Source organism: Ambystoma mexicanum, chromosome 5p (genome assembly GCF_040938575.1).
Source record: "Ambystoma mexicanum isolate Mex_15411 chromosome 5p, UKY_AmexF1_1, whole genome shotgun sequence".
Classification (NCBI taxonomy): Eukaryota; Metazoa; Chordata; class Amphibia; order Caudata; family Ambystomatidae; genus Ambystoma; species Ambystoma mexicanum.
The window spans coordinates 68,517,315-68,538,957 of NC_090930.1; positions in this window are offsets into that span (position 1 = coordinate 68,517,315).

A 21,643-nucleotide genomic window follows, 5' to 3' on the forward strand; every position below is an offset into this window, starting at 1 on the left:
GAGAGGAAGCCTACAAAGTGTTTTTTACAATATGTCGGTCCCTAGTATCGGGGCGTTACTGCAGGAAGTGGCACATAGATGAGGGGAGAAGATGAGAAATGGGAGCGAGTAGAGCAGATGGGAAGGGTTCATATGCAACAAATGACATTAAAGAACATGTAGAAGAGTGGTGTTCAGTGTGTTGGTCAAAGAGGACCAGTAGGCGGGCCCAAGTAGTGTGATCAAATGACACTACTCCCCCAGGCTGCCTCCTTCCGCAAAAACCATTTAATTTCATGGAGGTATCCGGGTTGAACACCATATGTAACCAGCATTGGCAATGCCAACAGTTTGGGCTTTTGTGTAGGCATGGGAAAGGCAATTGCCAGGCACAGCCGTAGTGGTATTAACTGGCCATTGATGGTAGCAGGTGCCAAATGGTGCAGTTACCTAGTCATCCAATAGCAGTGCCTGGCGAATGCCTAATACTTCTACAGAGGCCAAAACTGTTGGCTACTTCAGTGAAGGACACAGAGAGGGCTTATAAATCGATTTGTCTGACGGCCCGACATTAATGACATTTCTATTACACCAGTATGTTTACAACTCCAGAAGTCATTAACTCTCAGAAGACTGCTTTGAAAAATCACTGGCAGGCACCTAGATTGCAAAGTGGGATGGTAAGGCTTATTGAGCTCCAAGAGTTCCCGTGAGGAGGTGTTTTGGTTGGGGAGGGGCAAGAACTGGGTGGGAAGCACCATAGGGTTCAGCATGCCCATGTACAGTCACTTGAGTTGGCAAACAACACCTACAAGCTGTGGTCCCACAGATATATGGAATTTCAGAAGAGTCGCTCCCTTTTAGTCTTGCTTATGTAGGTTTTATGATCACAAAGTGCAATACAAGAATATGCTGACAACGTGCATGACATCAGTGAAGATGTTTTAAAAGTGAAAGGAATAGTTCAATATTTTGAACTTTGTTTGTTTGACACTCAATGCTGTGTGCTTCGTTTGTAGATGAGCAGGTAACCCATGGAGCCGTCCCGTAGGCCCATGTACTAGAAATGGACTTTGAAGCTTGAAGAGCATGTTTAGCATGTGTGCTCCTTAAAATTTCACAAGTGAATGTGGTTTACTCTGCCAAATCGCTAACACAAAAAATTCTGGGATGCAATAATAGCTATTTCTGAGGCTTGTGGATCTGCTTAGAATCACATGCTTTGCATAGGCCAATATCTAGAGGTAGGTGCGGGGTATTGCACATGAGTTCGAAAAGGGACGTTGACTGGGCGGGTTTGTAATATCAATAGTGTGGCATCTACTGGACCCATGAACCCTCACGTGTTGAGGTCCCACAGATTATTTTTTCCGCCATCGTGGTCGGACGTGTTACACGGAGTCTGTAGCGCTACAGAGTTATTAATTATAACTTTAACTTATTTTGACAGTTGACGTTCGACGCATGTTTTGACAAATATCCTAAGACCTTCCAACTGTCTAATCTGGCGAGTCCTCAGATTCCGCGACAGGCTTCGGGCCTCCACTTCGGCCTTGCCGTACAGAGAGTGGGGGGGGTACTGATTTTCTTCAATAGATAATGCATACTTCCACTACCCATATATACTACCTTTTCTATTCAAATTAGCCATGGAGAGAACTCCTTTTAAATTCTGTCCAAGTTGCAACAGAAAGTACCCGTGGAAAGACACCCATTGAATATGCAACCACTGCCTTCCCCGAGACCACCCAGAAGGGCGTTGTGCAACTTATTTAGGCCCAAAACCCTTAATGAATGATACATGCTATGATGGCCAAATCTGAAACCCCTACGGCACCAGCGATGGCTCAGTTTCGGAAGATGTCTCAAGGGAACCTTGACGCAGTTGAAGACTGACTAGAAACTACCGAAAAGGAGCATGAAACCCTGAAAACATTACACATTTGTTTAAGCCCTTTATCCATCTGGGCATGTTTAATACACACCGTTCTTTATGGCGCAAAGGTTTCAAAAGGGCCTCTCAGTCTTCCTTTGGAGCCTACTCGTCGTCTTGATACAATCCGCAAGGTCAAGCATCCTCTTTTCAATCAAATCAGCAAATAGGGTTTTGAAGAGCTAAAGACTGGGACAGAGTTGCACCCTCTAGAGGCTCTGCTGTCCCCGCCAGTAAATTGCGCTACAGGTCAGGTACCTTCCCGTGCTTCCCCCGGTAGGGGGGTCGCATAACATCATTCAACCACACATGGGAGGGGATAACTTTCAGATCACTGGGTGCCAACAGCTATGGCATAAGGTTATTCAATAGAATTCCTGGAAACACCTTGCCACCATCCTCCTCGAACAAGAAGAATATCATCAGAACATCAATTCTAGAAGACATTTTAACACTACTACAAAAGCGAGCACTAGAGCTGGTTCCACCTCTGGAAGAAAACCGAGGTATTTATTCAGTCTACTTCCTTGTTCCAAAGAAAGATCTAACAGTGCACCAAGTCTTGGCCCTGCGCCCTACAAACAGATATGTCCAGCCACAGAAATCTAGGATGACAATGCTGCAGGAGGTAATTCCTCTACTCTCTCCTTCCTCCCTCACACTCGGGACATTGCCAAGAAGTCCCACTTTCAGCTCTTCCTTCTCAAAGGAATTCTACCTTTCCTCACCTTCCCGCAGAAGCTCAATGTTACCAAGCGCTAGTTCTCTCTAAGCTTGACTATTGCAATAGCCTCCTCCTGAATCTTCCTTCTTCCACTCTGCAACCTCTCCAGCTAATCAAGAATAGGGCAGCAGGACTTATCCTTGGCTTTAAGCCCAAGGACTGCATCTCTCCTGCCCTAAAAAGTCTTCACTGGCTCCCGGTTGCTTCACAGAATAAATTCAAATCCCTCTATCATCCACAGCGCTGTCTGGGGCCGGGGACCACACTATCTGCAACTCTCTTAGTAAATATTCTCCCTCTAGACCCATACGCTCTTCTGGCACCAACTCTGTGTGTAAAGCATTTTGCTAAACATAGGGCAGGAGGTTGAACACTTTCCTCAGATGGCTCCCTTCTTTGGAACAGCCTCCTCGTCCCTCTTCAGCAGGACTTTGTTAAATTCCAAAAACTCCTCAAGACTTTCCTATTTACCTCCTCCTTCTCCCCCACTCTCCTCTGCTAATCTCACAGTTGCTTGTCTGGTGTTCAGGACCCTTGTGCATCCACGGGGCCCTGATCTTTCACACCGAATCGCCCCAGCTTCTGTCTATCCTCAGGACTTGCCTCGGCTCACCCTCCAACCTGGAGGCTCGCACATACCTTAGATTGCACTTGCACTCACCCAGGAGCACCACAGCACCTATCCCGTTCCTCCTCCTGTCTGCACTTGCACGTTCTGAACACTCACAAGGCATAGTAGGTTTGTCCTCCCCTCCCACTGTATTTAATATTTGTATGTATTTCAATTGTTTTCACATCCCCTTCCTGTGGGCGCTTTGAAACCGTGTTTACTTCCTATATAAGCGCCTAACAAGCAAACAATAAATAAATATTTCTATGTTGCCAGCACACAAAAAATACCTAAGACTGAAAATGGGAAACGAGCACTACCAATTCAAAGTGCTACCATTCAGCATAGTCTCAGCATCACACGTGTTTACAAAGGTCTTGCAGTGTTGGCTGCACACCTACGGAGGCAGTCCATTCCTGTGTAGCCTTACCTAGACAACTGGCTAATAACAGGAGACACATCTCAGTTGTGTCAACAAAATACTCAACAAAAAGTCAATCTACTGTTTCAATTGGGCTTCTCCATCAATGAGAAAAAGCCAAGTCTAGTGCCCGGTCAAGTAAAACCATTTATGGGGGCACTAATTTGAACAGAAGACTGCCTAATCTTCCCCTCAAACGAAAGGGTACAAAACATGCTTTTTCAAATACTCAGGTTGTCAGGTAACCGTGCAAAAGGCCATGTGCCTTCTGGGAATGATGGCTTCCTGCATTGATCTTGTGCCGCACGCCCGGTTGTGCACGCGTCCTATTCAAGAGTGGCTAACGAAACAATGGGCCCAAGCAAGAAGTTTGTAGGACGATCTAGCTGTGGTTTTGCATCCTCTGGTTCTATCTCTGTAGTGGTGGACAAATGTATATCTTTTAAAGGACAAACCATTCAGCACCCCAGATGCACTACAGATGCATCGCTAACAGGGTGGGGAGCTCATTTTCTCCATCAAACTGCGCATGGGGTGTAGACACAAGCATTAACCAAAATGTTATCAACCTTGTAGAACTTCTAGCAGTCTAAAGCATTCAAACCGCTGGTACGAGAGGCAGTGTTCATACTAACACACAACACCACTGCCATGTTCTACATAAACAAGCGGGGAGGAACACACTCTCCAGGGCTGTCCAGACTAGTACAGAACATTGGATTTGGGTACTGAAACACATGTGTCTCCTAGCACAACAGGTTCTCGAGAACACAATTCTCTGGCAGACGTACTAAGCAGAAGTGCAGAAATGCCCTCTGGACACGAATGGCAGTTGAATACAGATGTCCTACATAATGTCTTCACAAACTGGGGGTTTCTGGACTTAAACCTTTTTGCTACACAAGAAAATGCGCAATGCCAAAACTACACATCCAGGTTTCCCCAGGCAAAATCTGAAGGGAACGCTCTGTTAACGAAATGGTTAGGGAAATCTGCGTACGCTTCTCTTCCAACCCCACTTATCAACAGGATAGTCCACAAGCTACACCGGGAAAAGTAACCTTAATCCTAATAGCTCGTATGTTGGTGCGACAAACATGTTTTTCACACCTATTGAAGATGTCTTTGTCCTCCAATGAAGCTACCATGGCCATACAACATGTTGTCACAGACCCAAGGAATAACACTCCACCCATGCCGCCGACGCTGAACTTAGCAGCTTGGTCCCTGAGGTCATAGAATTTGCTCATCTAAACCAAATGTGTATGCACATTCTAAAGGAAGCACGCAAGCCTAATACAAAACACTGCTATTTTAACCAATGGAAACACTTTGTTTTATGATGTAAATCGCGTAACATCTATCCAATTGACTGTTCACCTTCACATATTTCATACTATTTACTATATATTTTAGACTCTGGCTTGGTCCTCTAATCCTTACGAGTGCACCTAGCTGCTCTCTCAGCCTACCCCGCATCACATAGTAAAGTTTCATGGTGGAAGGGGCCTGTGGTGAGAGCATTCCTGGAGGGTGTTAAAAAGTGATACCCACCAGTTTTAAATCCAACACCTGGCTGGGACTTGAATGTTGTGTTTGCAAGGCTAATGGGGGCCCCCTTCAAGCCCGTGTACAAAGCCATTCTTAACCATCTAACATATAAGACTACTTTCCTTGTCGCTATAACATCAATAAGAAGAGTTGGTAAATTACAAGCACTTTCAGTGCATGATCCTGATTATTCACAAGGTCAAGATGGTAATGCGTACACATCCTTGTTTTTCACCAATATTAATTTCTAAGTTCCACGTAAATCAATCTATAGAACTTCCTGTTTTCTTCCAAGAGCCTGAGAGTGCAGCAGAGAAAAGCCTACATACCTAGATGTCAGAAGGGCTGTCATGTATTGCCTTCAAAAGAATAAACCACTCAGAAAAACAGTTTTTTTCGTATCTCTAGCCGCAGGGAGAGAGGTTGATCTTATCTCTAAATCGGCTATCTCAAATGGATTGTTAGATGCATCCAACTTTGTTTTTCTCTTGCAAAGAGAACGTTGCCCTTGAAGCCCAGAGCACACACAACATGGGGCACATGGGCTACACTAGATTTCATAGCAAATGTGCTCTTGGAGCCATTTTCAAAGGTGCCACTTGGAGTTCCGTTCATACCTTCACACAACATTTAGATACACATTCAAGAGATAACGTACAGATGAGTCGGGCAGTGTTAAAACATCTTTTAATAAGCCACCTCCTTCTCCAAGTACTGCTTGCTAATCTCTGAAAAGCATGTGATTCCAAGTAGATCCACAAGCCTCTGAAGGCATACATTACTTACTGTAATAGTATTTCTGATGCTTGTATCTACTTAGATTCACATGCACCCCCTCCTCCACCCCCCCTTGGAGTAGGAGGTTGTAGTGCAAAACATATGTTTCACACCCCCATTACAATTTACCTATTCTCCACGCATACACTTTATACTCCCTCATGTAGGAAACAAAACAATCTGAGGGTCCTCGATGCATAAGGGTTCATGGGTACAGTAGACTTCAAACTAGGGATAGTATTACAAACACGCATAGTTGACATCCCTTTTACAAACTTCGAAAACAACATGTGCAACACTCTGCACCTGCCACTAGATGTCACCTTTGCAAAGCATAGGAATCTAAGCAAATACAAACAAAAGAAATACGATTACGCTAAGTAATCTATGCCTCGATTTCTCTTTAATGTGCGCCAGCCAAGATGGATTCCACTGACAGACAAGAAAATTCTGTTTGTACTGTTTTTCACAAACGGCCTCAAAGGTAACATTATACATATATTTCTGGATAGCCTTCATCACGTTCTCTTTAGGAGTTTTCGAAGAATTTACAAGCTCGGAATCGACCCGGATAGGGCTGGGGTTGTGATTGCACCGGAGGAAACGACTAGCACATGCCATGACCGATGGAGCTGGGAGGCCCACTGTTGCCATCTGGGGTGTGGAAGACTTTGGAGTCATCCTGGACAGTGGGTTAGCACTCGAGCCCCCGGTCAATGCAATGGTCGAGGGATGCTTCTTCCTCAGACTCTGCAGAGGAGACTGCATCACACCCGCTCTCAGGATGCTGCACTGGATCCCAGTTAAGGAGAGAGTCCCTTCGGAGCCCTGTGTTTGGTGCATGGAGCGATACCCGGCCGGGGTGCAGAATTTATCCGAGGTGGGGGTTCTCGGTCTACGGACCAGCTGGGGCCCTGAGATCCTGCAACAGCGTCCACCTTGGGCCCAGCCGATACACAAAGAGGAAGCTGGGTGTTTCACCATTCTCATGCGTGGCCGTGAGTCTGTCGAGCTCCCTCCCCAGGGAAATGCAAACATTCGAGGCTGTTCCACTCTGAGCACGGCAAGGCTGACTGAATGACGCCTGCACGCCGCGCAGCCTGGCAAGTGTGGGAGAGTGGAGGAGCAACCAGGAGGAACAGGTTAGAGCCAAGACCGGAGAGAAGCACCCCACCCCCGATCCAACCGGAGAGCATCCGGGCAAAGAAAGGGTGATAAGTCAGAATCGGAAGGGCCGGGAGGCGGGCCCAGGGAAAATGAGGGAGGGAGGGAGGGAGGGAGGGCGGGAGGGAGGGAGTGAGGGGAGTCACACCAACAGGCATGCCACGAGTGGGGACAAGCTAGAGGAAACTAGACCAAGCATCAATACTGCCATACCAGAAACCTAAGCTCAGCAAGGAATCCATCCAACAACCTCCTGAGCCGTGAGTAAGGGCAACCAGAGGGAACTAGACTCGGCACCAATACCGCCCTACTGGAAACTTAAACTCCTCAAGGGAACCCTGTCAAAGGACCCACTGCCTGCCTTGGACCACCCTCGGGGCAGTGTACCGGCACCCGGCCAAAAACAGAGCTGGTGAGCAGAGTTCAGAGTGCCACCGGACGAGCGGTGCAATATTGGAGGCTACCTCACTGATGCAACTGAAAGGGTCAACGGAGGATGAGTGGGCACTGCTAATCAACCAGAAAAAGCTTAAGACCTGGCACTAAACAAAAACTAATACCAACACTCAGCCCTCTGCACATACTTCTCACATACTACACTACAGACAACCAGAACACTTTAGTACAGCAAACCACACATACTTCACAACACAGCACACACAACCTTGCACATCACCACATGACGGCCGCCCCGTGAATCAGGCACCCAGGCTCAGTAAACGGTCCATCAACTGAAGTTGCCAACAGCACATCACAGCTCCCTTGCTTTTTCCCGCTTCTTCCACTAACCATTACCCTCCCTCCTTATTTTCACAGAGCTGCCAGAGCACCGAGAGACCACGCATGTGGCACCTGTTTGCAGTTTAAAAGGATCTACGTGATTACTGTGCATCTGGAAATTGTGAATTCCGAAATGATCGAATCGTAAAATCCTGTTGTGTAGTGATCACAGATCACTTTCCGCCATCCTGCATACCCTACACTTCCCCCCACTTAATTAAGTGTGCCGCCAACTCTCCTGTACCCTTGCAGCGCCAGTTCCCTCCCACTAACTGACAACGCAGGGTGTTTTTTCTTTGTTGTCCCCTGCTTCCAATGTCATGGAAGTGGAGGGACACCCTTGCAACCTCCAAAGGCCATAATGCCCAACAAGGGGAGCGGGAGACACTGTTTGGCATTATGGCATTCGTTTTTTTTGTTAATTTTTATTTTCTCGATATTTTGGGTGTAATTCCGGTATAAAAACCTTACATTAACATGTACTATGGAGTTTGATAACCGGGTCTTTTAAGTTCCATAAGCACCAACCTGTGTCTTTATTTGCCTCGTGCAGGACGGCGGCTGACTTATTGATGTGAGAGATAATGTCAGTTGTATTTTGGGAGTGATGGGAACGTAGGTGCAATACTCGAATAATTAAGGTGCATACTCCTCCCTGGGAAACTAGTATGGTGTCCAAAGCAATGCAGTTCTGTGGAACCATATTACGCACAGTATGTTGAAAGATAGATGACTAAGAATGGCCTTGGGCTGAATAAAAACAGGCCTGAGATCCTGTTGGTAAGCCTACCATTCTCTCTTAAAATGTTAGAGATGAATCGGAGTTTCTACTTTTGGGGCATGCAATCAAACTGCAAACATCAGTTTAAACTCTAGATGTCTCCCTATATTCATCTGTGTCTTCTTAAATAACTTAACACCTAATAAGTTCCCAGCTAATGTTACTCCGATAGATCAGATGAACTGCGCATTGCACTGTTCTGGCCAGAGAGATAGTGGGCACAAGATTAGATTATTGCAGTTCTCTTTATTCTGTAGCTATTGACTTGTCCATTCGTAGGCGACAGTCTTCAGAATGTCTGCTGCACCTATAGTTACTAACTTGCCAAAACGTGTTCATACCATTCCTCTATAAAGAGAATTACACTGGCTGCCAATAAAAGCTAGAATTTCGCTCAGACTTCTCAAGTGTCTCCTAAAGCCTTGTTTGTCCAAGGCCTATTTTTAAAAAAACATTTCCAATTGCATAGCTCCTCTCACCCGCAGATCGCTTCTACTAGAGCTTAATGTTTGTTTTTACTCTCTAAAGTCCTTGGTCGCTCAGGGTCTGTTCTGGCCAGAAACTGGAATAGTTTACCCGTTCATCTACAGAATATAGGCAATCTCTACGTTTTCAGGAACCTTATCAAGACATTTATCTCATTTACCCTCAAATAGGCCTTCTGTTACCTGACCCCTTTGGTCTTTAGTTTGTTCTGACAACTCTCTTCTTCCTGAGGTTGATTTTACGCACTTTTTCATATGTCCCTCTTTTCCACATGTTTATTACCTTGCACACATTTCTTTCCCTTTGGTGATGTGCTCGTTCGCCTGCTGAGATAGTGCATAGTTGTAGCGCCAGTCCAATCATTTTCTCCCCCTCCGCCCTCCTGCTTTGGGTCGACTGGACAATAGAAATAGCAATTGATTTCTGCCTTCCGAACCAGAGAAGGAGGCAATGGAACAGCGAAGGAGGGAATACAGAAGTCTAAGAAAATGATTTCTGCCTTTGCTGCTTTAAGACACAAACCATTTCACCTGAAAGCAATTTGAGTGTTGTATGCAAAGGACTGAATGGTAAAACAGGGTCCACCAGAGGGAAGTGGCAGATTTTGAAAAGCCAAGGTGAGAGGATAGAGTCTTGAGGAGCTCCACAATTAGAGATGGCAGGAGGAGATGAGAAAGAGCCAGACCAGATGTCACAATCTGTTGTTGCTACTGCAGACTGCTGCGCAGGAACCGCACAAACTAATACTTTCAAGGTTTTGGCAACCACTTTAAAGACTGTGTGGAATGATGTAACCTCAGCAGAGAAAGGAGGGTTAGGTAATGGATCAGTATAGGGGATTTAAGGAAAACCAACGCCCCTCTACTCCTTTGGGATTTAGGTTCTTGTTGTGCTGTCACACTTTTTACTGGCCATACCTCTCTCACACTCTGTACACTAATACAAGTTCTGTTTGATAAGATTATGAATACAAATGCATACATGTGGGTTAATGTTGTATATTAGTCCTGTATTTGTATCCTTACTTTGATACATTAAGCCACAGTGGTGCTATGAAGGCAAATTAACAAAGGTGTTCATGCATGAGCACACGTCCCAAAAGAAACAAATGGAAGCTGAATCGTCTACTCTTTGTTTTGAGTACTTGTCTGAAAGATTATTTGGTATTATCTGGATAAATCCCTCTAAACTTGGCTTTAAACAGTGCAGGACCAAAGAGTAACTAACTGTTGTGGCCCCAGATTCTATGGATTTTGTCTGCTAACTATGCTTAGGCATGGTCACGGATGTGTCTCAAAGGTTCATCTGTTTAATCTGCAAACTCATAAGTACTTGCTTGGCATAGCTCCGCCTGGATGCCCATTGAAGCTGGGATCTGGAAAACATCTACTCGTCTGTAGTTCTTTAGAGCAAGCTACTGTGCATGGTCCAATGCATGTGTGGGTTCAACCAGGATGGACACTGGTAGTGTGCAGTATTTCTGGGAAATGCAGTTTTTCGGGCTGCAGCACACTGTGAATTGGTCAATTCTGCTGTGTGCCAGTCTTTTTGGCCTTATCCTTCACCATGGTCTGTGAGGAAAACGGGTCTCCATTGAATAATTGGTGCACCAGCAGCAGGGGGCCCAGGGTTTTGAAAGCACTTTACTGCAGGTAGTGTGCAGCGGGCCGGCCCACCCGGCCCATGCCACCTATTCTGCCACAGGGCCAAAGCCAACATTTTCACTTATCCCGGTGCGCCCCAGTTTCCTTTCTCAAGTGTGCCCCCCCTCCCGATCACTGCCACGCAGTTTGAGGTTAAGGTGGATTAGAGGAGAAGGCAGCAGCGCCAGGCGGATCCCAGTCGCGTTAGTAGCTGTGTGGCGGCTGCTAATGTGGCTGGATAATAAGGACAGCTCCGTGCCATGCAGATGCTGTAGCTGTGTGGGGTCGTTAAAGCTGGTTACTCTTCCCTCTCTATTCAGCCACCCACCCTGGCTCACGGGCGTATCGGCAGACCTCCACAGGGGCCTCTGGGTTACCATTTGGTCTCTTCCGGTGCCTAACATGATGACGGCACCCAGGCCTCGTAGATTATCGGTACAGTGGGCCGCTATCCAAGATGGCACCCGGGGGTCCAGAACCCTCTGCACGAGCCACTGCTCTCAGGGTCTCTGACATTGAATTGCACTGAGTACTCAGGAAAATGCTCAGCAGACACTCCGCCACCTTGTCATATGCAGCGGTTCCCGTTTCAGACTATTTCAGCAGGAGGTTATCTTCAGGATGTACGCGGCCCCGGCAGAGCCGATCAAGCTCACAACTGCTATCCGCTGCTGTGCCACATCACTCCCAGTGAGGCACTCTTGGCTATGGTCGGCAGAGCCAGGTAGGGCACTTCATCATAGGAGTCAAGGTGACCCCATATGAGATTCCTATGTCTAGGTTCCACCACCAGGGCTGAGGCCAGGAGTAGCTGCAAGTAAAAAAGTTTCTCCCTATGCAGCTTTACCATGTCTGGGGGTGGAAGACAAAAGGGGTATGCAAGCACCCCCAGGAGACCACTTAAAGGTCTACGAGTGGCTCCAGGTAAGTCAAAAGACTTGGGGGAGAAGATTCACGCCAATGGCTGTGGTGAAGGAGCCCCAGGGACCGGGAATGTAGAGAAGAGTATTTGGGGCAGGAGTGGGTCCAGGTAGCAGCAGTTCCAGTCCCTGGTTGTTGCCTCATGGTTATGGAACATGACTACAGCTGGATTTCTGGATTCTTTGACGGAGACCAGATCGGACTCAATCGTGGTCTTTTGGCTACCTGAGTCAGAAGGGCAGTAGTTTGAATCCCTTGTACCTTTACAGGGATATGAAACTGCAGGTCTGTGTCACTAGTAGTGTAAACCCCACAGGCACCTTGCTCTACTTCTTCATCATCGGGAAAGAGGTTGGCTAGATATTCAGGATCCAGTTCTGATTCTGGTAGTTGGGTAACACTCCACTGAGTTGTCCTAGAGGATAGCTGGGGAGATGAAGACCCATTTCCATGGGTTCGTCTTTGGATTTCTCTAGACAAAACCTGGTGAGATGACTTGGTTTCCCACAAGCAAAGCAGCTCGGGAAGAGGGGTGGGACTAAGGCTGCCGTACCTCTCCAGGTGGGATTGGTCTAAGTTGTTGTCCCCTGTGGCATTGATAGGTTTGTGAAGGTCCTTTTTATAGTCGAGTCTTCTTCCAGCGAACAACTAAGCGGTTGGGGCTGTCCAAATTTCTTAGTAATTGTCCCGGTTTCTCACAGTGTAATTGCCCTTTGATGGTGATCCACGCAGGAAAGCACACAAAAACAATCTACAATCCTCCGGGGCAGCAAACACCCAGGCTTACCCAAATGCGTTACCGACAAACCGATTTCAGATGAAGCCCCATCTTGTAAGAATCATCATCCAGGTCTAGAATGGCAAGCCAGCCACATCGCAACCCAACCCACCCATACACAACACGCTGGTCGGTGACTCCCAGGCCCTACGCCTCCATGGTCAGGCCGCGTTCCATATGCAGCCCCAAACCAGTCCATGCAATAGAGCAGGACACAGTAAAACGACCCCTGCGACATCCGAACCAACCTGGCGGAGCACTCCTCCCATGACTTAAAGCAGCAACAGCATTATGGGTAGCAAGGACAACAGCACAGCTTTTCTAGCAGAGGATCCAAAGCTTCTCCCCCAATGAAAAGAGCAGCTTTCCTATTGGGCATCGCATGGTGCTATGCCAAATAGCCTTTTGTAAATATAGAGGAGATTCAGAGACCTGCTCCAGGACCAGCATCACCTTTGTTTCCTCCAAAGATTTGTTTGCTAACCACTTCTCATGAAGATCCTGGATCCGGCAAGACATGTGCCTTGGAGTTTCGCCTGTTTATAACCTTAGATGCCTCAGCCATGGTCGATAATGCTCCTGGTCTTGGCCCAATGGCTTCAGAATCCCCTGATTTAGCTCATCCGTTTCTTACCTTCCCCCAGAAGTTCAATGTCTCCAGATATCTAGTCCTTTCCAGGCTGGATTACTGCAACAGCCTCTTTCTCAATTTCCCTCTCTCCTCTCTTTGCCCCCTCCATTTAATCCAGAGTAAGGCTGCAAAACATATCCTTGGCCTCAAGCCCAGGAAGCGTATTTCTCCTGCCCTAAAATCTCTCCACTGGCTCCCGGTAGTTGCAAGAATCAAATTCAAGACCCTCTGCATCATCCACATGCCCTTCTAGGGCATGGGACCATGCTATCTCCAACTCTTCCTCCCTAAACATAACCCTGCTCGAGCCCTACGCTCCTCTAATGGCAACTTTCAGACTGTCAAACATTTCGCTAAACAGAGTGGGGGGCAGATCTCTCTCCACGGCTGGTTCCTCCCTTTGGAGCAGGCTCCCTAACCTCTTAGATTTGAGCCAGACCACCTTAAGTTCCAGAAACTGCTCAAAATTCTGCTCTTCTCTACCTCTTTCCCTTCCTTGCTAATCGCCCCACTGCCACTGTGACCAATGGCCTGATCCTCATGAACCTCACAGGCTCTTTCACCCCGTCCTTTCCAGTAACCACCCCTCCCCCCGCTCTTCTTGCAGCGCCACATACCACCCTTAAGAGCTGCCTGTACTAGCATGTAGCCTGAGGTGCTCCTCATAGATCCCCTTAGCACTTCCCTCTTGGGCCCTCCTCCAGCACTTGTCCACTCTTCTGCTCCCCCTTTCAATCCCCCTATCCTGCATTTCTCATCAATGCACTTGCACGGCCGAATGCCACAAGGCCTAGTAGGACTATGACTGGATATATATTATTGTTGCTTTTTGTTTCTTGCTACTGTTATTATTTCCCCTGTTCCCTTCCCATTTAGCTTTGTTGCTTTTGTTGAAACACAATCCTGTTGTATAAAGCTGTAGAGGAGGTCCCAAATAAAGCCTGCACTCCAGTCGCCCATTTTGAAGTTCCAGGAACGTTCACACCAAAATATGTGACGTATGATGAACAAATAAACCAGCAGAGAGCCACAGTGGGGCTCTGCCCAGTGCCTATTAGAAGAGCAACACCTATTGAAGTACCGATGCCCAGAAAACCATGGACAGTAAGGTATCCATTGAGGAAACCCTACCAACAAATGAAACGAAATGAAGATTGGCGAAGTACTGTCCCGGAAGAAACCAAAAAGGCCTTAATGGAAGACGAATGGTGACATCACAAGGGCCCGGACTAACGTGCAGATAGAAGAAATGACAACCAAAAAAATGACGCACAGAGACGAAACGCTATGAATAAGGATATTGTGAACCTAAAGTGAGAGAACGATGTTGAAATACAAAGAAGTTCGAGCTGTAAGCAAGATGAAGATATTCAACCAATTTACACCTGTAAATATGCTTGGAACCGCAAGAAAGCTAAGGAAACAGTGCGGCTTGCTATGCTAAGTAGAAAAGTAGTGTGGCAAGCCCCATTATACATAATCTACGTCAAACAAAGTACCTTATTAAAAGTATATTTCCACTTTGCAAACGAAGCAGAACCAACCCGGGTTACTAAAGGCCAAATGAGCAGAGATTCCTATTTAGCAAAATGAGAAGAGACGGCTGAATCGAAACTCGTCAGAGGCAACTCGTGCCAGGGAAGCCAAGGTCATACCAATAGAAGCTATGAACAGTAGCTACTTTTAATTGAAACTAAGAACAGAATATCCTGCCTCTGAAGGATCGAGATAAGAAGGCGAAGGCAGGTAGCGGGTGAAACGAAAATCAAATACACAAATTGAGCGAAACTAGACAAATTCACAGTGTGGGAACAACGTGACCAGCCGAGCAAGAAGAAGCACGGGTTCACACCTACGCATGGCACCAGGCCAGATGAAGATATCAGGACCTTTCCAGACTGAAGATGCAGTTTCGTGGCCAACCACAGTGAACTAATTGACACATGTCTATTAAAGTAATGATTGACTGTAACCATAATCGGAGGAAGGCTGGGTAACGAAAGGGCACCCTGCACCTGGCTGACCGTTTTGCGTGCTGCTAAGCAAAGTAGAACATTATGCATGGGGTTGGTGCCAAGCCAATAACAATGGATCCAATAATCTACGGTCCTATAGTTAGTAGAACCAATGAGACGTTGTACTTTTAGTGACGTCCACAGTAGTTGTTTTTGAAGTAAGGGCTTAGATGCCCACCTGACAGTGCTTACCAAATCCCCTCACTCTGTTACCATATACAGATATAGTACCTATAGTAAAGTTACCTTTTCCTTACCAATAGAATTGCATGTTAACTTTTGAGTGTTACACGTCAATTATGACGAGTTTTGAGTATAAATGTTACAACTTGTATGAAGTTTGTTGGAGTTGAAGCAAGAAGGACGATCGCATCACTGCTGATATCCATGACTGCCTGTTTTTTGTACTTGTCATTAAACGGACTCCCTTTGCCAAACCATTGAGTTGTCCTTATTGATTGGTGTTGGAGTAATGAATCTGCACCCCCATCCATCTCAAGGGTGCAGCTATCTCTTCTTAAAGTACTTCTGAGCAAACCTCGGCTCTATGGGCCGGCCGGGGCTCTCGGAGTACAAAGCACCTTACAAATGATCAATAAAATAAATAAAAGACCCAAACAAGGTGCTTTCTGGTGTAAGGATGGGTTGGTCCCCCTGTGGGTTCTGCTTTCTTAGCTCTGTGGATGTTTCTTGTGGGATCCTTCTCTGATCCTGTGGTTGCGCCAAAGATATTTTTCAGAGAGAGATCTCTTCTTTCCTCCAGGGTCACGCTTGATTGGTCATTTAGGCTTTGTAAGGAAAAGAGGGATACCAGTGTTGTTTACCCCTCCCTAGCCAGGGTGTATACTATTTAGCTTTTGTCTCTGGTTGTCCTCAAACTTTGTCCTTTGGGGAAGTCTGTGGGTAACCGCTGTGTTGGCGTCTACTGTATCCCACTTCTGACACCAAATCACAAAGAAAACTTGAGCCGACTCCTGTTAAAGGTTCAAGGGTTTTTATGTTGATGTCTCTCACAAAAAGGATGGGCTCGGGTGGAATCACTAAAGATTCAGGGCCAACATATTCTGCAATTGCTACTAGGGCTATTCCTCTCTGTTCTCCTGTGGATGACCACCACCCTAGCCCAGGTGTCTAACAGGGATTAGTGCTATTGTCTGTTACTTAGTAAGACAATGGGGGTCATTACGAGCTGGGCGGTAAGGGGTTAACAGCGCCGGTAAAGGTGCCGGCGCCATTAACCCCTTACCGCCCTATTACGAGTCTGCTCCCGCTAGGAGACCAGGGAGCTAACAATGGGCACCGTTGTTAGAGGGCCCGTTGTTAGCTTCCTCCCCATTCCCATTGAGCCCTATGGGGGCTCGAATGGGAATGCAGATGTACCGGGTCCGGGTTCCTCGAATGAGGAATTACCGGGTCCTCCAAGGTTGGAATGGCCTGGTAAGTCCTCATTTGAGGAAATTGCGGCATGGTTACCTCCAACCTAGTTATGACCCCCCAATGTCTTGGGGATATCACTGCAGCCTTAGACTATCTCTCTAGGTATCGTCTATATCGACTTAGTGTTCTTGGGGAGGTTTAGGGTTGGTGCCCCCTTCCACATGGTTCCATATGTTTGGCATACATGCACAGCCTCACAAGGACCTCTTCTACTCTAGTGTGCCAAGATGTTCTCCTCCCCCACGCGATCCTTCTTATGTTACACTCTGCCTTCCTACTGCCACCCTTGGATGTTAGTTTGTTCTTCCTCTCAGTTCCTGATTTTCTCTGCTCACTACTACTGCTACCTCCACTTACTGCCATACTACTATCTGTGCTGCTGGCTCCGCCCTGCTTGATGATGTGCTGCATACGCCGCCTCCCTGCCTATCGCTTCAGGGATGGCCGCTGTGCCGGGCCGGCTTGTAGCTCTTTCTCTGCTCTGCAGTTGCCTTCTCCACAGTTGGGGCAGCAGTGTCGTATGGTGTGCCGCTGGTCCTCTGCTGTGGCTCTGCCACCAGCTTTGCCGGTTGGCAGGGGATCCCGCACTTGGGCACTTTGGGCAGGTGTCAAGTCCACCCTGACAGGGCATATACGCAGCCCTGTCACAACAGGAAAAAGACTGCAAACAATTCCTAAACAAAAATTTTGTCAATTGTTGTAGCCAGTAGGCACCCCTATGGTGCAAGTGAAGGTGCAGAATAGGGCACTAGGAAAATATCTAAAAATAGATAACCTGCCAACAGCCTGTCACGAACGCACCAATACCCTTAAATATGAAGGGAACGGGATGCTACAGGAATACCTGCCATAAGGATAGTATAGTGTTACACAAAAAAGGTAAAATGGGGGAGTGGAACTCCTGCACTTAAGACTTGAGGACTGTACTTGTTCATAGACGTGAGTTAGAGGCAAGTGGTGGTAGCAAAGGCACCCAACTTGCTAAAAGAGTCTGGAAAAACCAAGAGGCAGAAAAGTCAGGCAGGCAAGTAATCTAAGAATGGGGCTTCATTGATGGGGAAAGTAATTAATACGCAGATTGAGAGATTTGGCTTTCTTCCTGCCTCCACAACGGAATGTGGACTTATTATGGTTTGTGACAAGGCCTTTAGAGTTGCATAAATAGCCAAGGGGTATATTTACTTAGTAGGGGGCCATTTTAGTTTTTTAATTAAAAGGTTGCTTTTCACTGGCAAGGAGATGCCATAGATTTTCCATTTAAAAATGGGGCATCACCACAAGATTTGATAGCAAAGCTCGGGCCTCAGGTCATTAAAGCAAATGTCTACCCCCACCACCACCGCACCGGGACGTAAAAGCTAATCATACCCTGGGATTTACTGGGGGCCGATAGTTTTCTATTTTCCCTTCCGACAGGAGATCCGCTCAGCGCAAGCCCATCTCCCGTCATTGGGGAAAATAGGCAAATGGCTGCCGTCCCTTTTTGGATGACTGCAGGCTTGGAAAACATGATACAAAATGGCCTCAGTCATTAGAAAAGGGATGTAGTCCCTTTTCTATTTCAGTGATGTCAGCCTGACTGGAGGAGCTCAGGAACAAACGTGCAAGGCTCCGGTACCGCAGGTAAGTGGCGGGGGGGGGTGGGAATGGGGAGGTGAATCGTGTCATTTGCAGGGGGGAGGCAACAGGGAGCTTCCTAGTTGCCTCCCCACATTAGAAAGAAAAAAAAAGGAAAATCAAACCGACACCCGGGGGAAGGGCCTTGGGTGGCTGGAACAGAGGGTGGGGATTGTGTATTCTCGCCTGTGGTTCCAGACACCTGATTGTTTGGCTCACCCTTCCCGAGTGCGAATACGTTTTTACTAACCACAAGAATGACAGCACTTCCCGTCTATCCTGAGGACTTTCCAATCTTCTATGGCGGATACCGACCCCATCCTTATCTGTATCCCTTTCGCACTCCAAGTGTGACCAATATAATGTATGGACTGCCTCCGTATCTTACACTACTCCCTCCTTGGCATCAAACCCACCTCCAATGTTATAAGCAGAAAGCTGTACAGTAGGGGAGTGGGCACATCTATAGTATGTAGCTCTAGTACTTTGTAATATCAACACATCAAATAATGTGAGTGGGGTGCAAACCCTCTGAAAAGTGTCTCCGTGCCAGACACTAGAGTAAAATTAAGGGAAAAGGACCAAGGCTGAATAGCCGTCTGTGAGGTCTCCACACTCTAAAGACCACCAAGAGGTTAAATCGTCATGTAGTGTGTTAGTCTTGGCCTGTGGCCATTAATATGTGTTTACGTATTTTAAAACTATCATCTTTTTTGAGTATTTTTAGAAAGTTATACAGCTGCAATCCAAGACAGACTACATGGTGATTTAAATGGTTAAAAAGAGAATAACCGTAAACACTACATACAATTAATCAAAAAACACCTACAATTATGAACATATGGCCCTTTGGGTATTGTGCATGCACTGGATGGGGAAGCAGAATAACTCTGACACCAAATAATTGAATCAACTCGGGAAGATGGCAAAGGTTCTGTTTTAATAATGATCTAAAACAGGGAGTTGCAACGGACATCAACAGACGTTTGCTCGAGCTCTCAGTGCATTTCTCATAAAAAAAATCCTTATATGCCAAAAATGTCAGCAGTGACGTCATACTATGTGACAAATAAGAAAAACCTACGAGGGATAGTGATTGGTTCAAGAGGAACATCTATTGCATAGGGACTAGGAGGTTTATAGTCATTCCGTTGGAAAAAAAAAAGGAACGACATACCAAAGCATCTAAAAAAAAAAAAAAAAAAATGCATCGTATGCCAAAGCATCGACAGTCTATCTTTAACAAGGAAAAGTGCCTTTCCATCTAAACCAGTCCATCAAAAATATGAATGGACTGGTTTCAGTGGAAATGCACTTTTACATGTAAAAGATAGCATTTCAATGCTTTTTTTGTAACTTTAAAACGTTACATGGAGCTGTCCAGTGCTGAAATATAGGCACTGGCCAGCTCCTTGTAATGTTTGAATTATTTTTTGTATAGCCCCCCAACGCACTACGCCCATCCCCAACCCTAGCGTAACCCTTAATCTAACCCTAGCCCCAACCCTAACCTTAATGTAACCCTTAATGTAACTCTAGCCCTAACCCTAGCCCCAACCCTAAACCCTAGCCTCAGTCCCAACTCTAACCCTGATGTAGCCCTTAATCTAACCCTAGCCCCAACCCTAACTGTAATGTAATCCTTAATCTAACCCTAGTCCTAACCCTAGCTCCAACCCTAACCCTAATGTAACCCTTAATCTAACCCACTGTCAGGAATAGGGTTTGGGGAAGCCAAGGCGATCATATGAAAGGAAATGAGTGGAAAAACTACACTTCCCAGCATGCTTATGGGTGGGTTGCAGTTTAAATAGACTCGCACCGCGAGCCAGCTGCATGTCATTAAGACGGTATTAAACTGTTGATAATTGTTGATTGTGCAGCACGGGCGGTCACGGTGGTTGCTGCAGGAACTCTTGAGGAGGCTGGATGATATGCAGAGGTTAATATGCGGGCCGCAGCGGTGAGCAGTAGGAGGCCAGGTGAGTTGCACTCGCAGTGCTGAGTAAACTGCCTTTCCCGGGCCGCGGCGGTGAGAAAAAGGAGGCCAGGTGATTTGCACTCACAGTGCTGAGTACACTGCCTTTCCCGGGCTGCAGTGGTGAGCCCTGGATATCCATGAGATCTGCGCCTGCAGCACGGAGCCAGCCTGTACAGAACGTGGTGGTGTGCAACCGGAGGCCACAGCATTTCCAAGGCGTCATTCTATGAGGTCCGGGTGTGCTCTCAAGTCACCCGGACACAAAGATAAGTGCTCAACCTTTTTGTTTTACGAATTGAGCCATGTGTTTAGTTAAGAACTATTAACTATATGCTTTGTCTCTTGTGGAAGATACGAAGCAAAGGAGTATTCAAGCATTGAAATGTTCTTTATAGGACTCTTTAAGGCCCGGAGTATGAAGCAATACTCGCAGTGAAGAGTGGTATCTTTACTAAGGGTGCAGGGTATGAGGTTTTGGGAGTCAGAGCCCTCCATGCACAGAGAAAATTATGCTTTGTCAGCCCAATGGGCCATGTGTCATGTCTTTTCATTATAGGGAAAGCTCGCTTGTTGGTGCCATACAGTTTGTTGCTTGCTTCCTGTCTACAATGTGGGGACATGATATTTTTTCTGTATGTTGACAAGTTATCTGGTATGGCAAGTGCAAATCAATGTTTATTATGCTGTTCATGTATTTAGTTAGGCAGGAGTAGGGTAGGAAAGTCGGTAACAAGCGTGGAGAGCAAGATTAGAAGCAGTCTTTTTCAGTATTAAGCAGATGTGCTAGATATGTAGATATGGATGTTTATTCTTCCCCCTTTGTCAGTCCACACCCTTTCTCTAACTCTTGTCTTCCCCCAATTGGCTGCCACGTGGTTCTCTGTGTTATTAACATTCAGACGCCCGTGCCAACCACAGTGGGAGGGTCGTTCTATTCGGCTTCTGTGGTTTGGGAGAGGGGGTTGATACCCGATCATCCCTTAGTAGACTTGACACCCACCCTAGCCCCAACCCTAACCACACTAATTTCGAGGATCCATTAAATTTTATGCAACGAAATGGCAGTTCTATGGAATGGTATTTCGATGGATAAAATTTGATTGTTTGGTGTTAGATGGTTTGCCATTTGATGGAATGACCAGATACCGGACTAGGATTGTGATTTGCTATCTACTGTCAGATGTAAAACTTATGCATACCTCTGGAAACATGTAATCTCTAACACTATTAAGTACACGGTATATCATTGGCTCTCAAACTATAAGACCCTTCATTATATGGCCCTCTGTAATTGGTTGGCACGCTCGTACCATGTATGGAACATTCGGTTCGCTTAGCAACACTTAAGCTCATACCCAGGTGCAAGGACATGGACTATCCCCACCCAATTAGTCCGAAATCTCTCATCACCCAA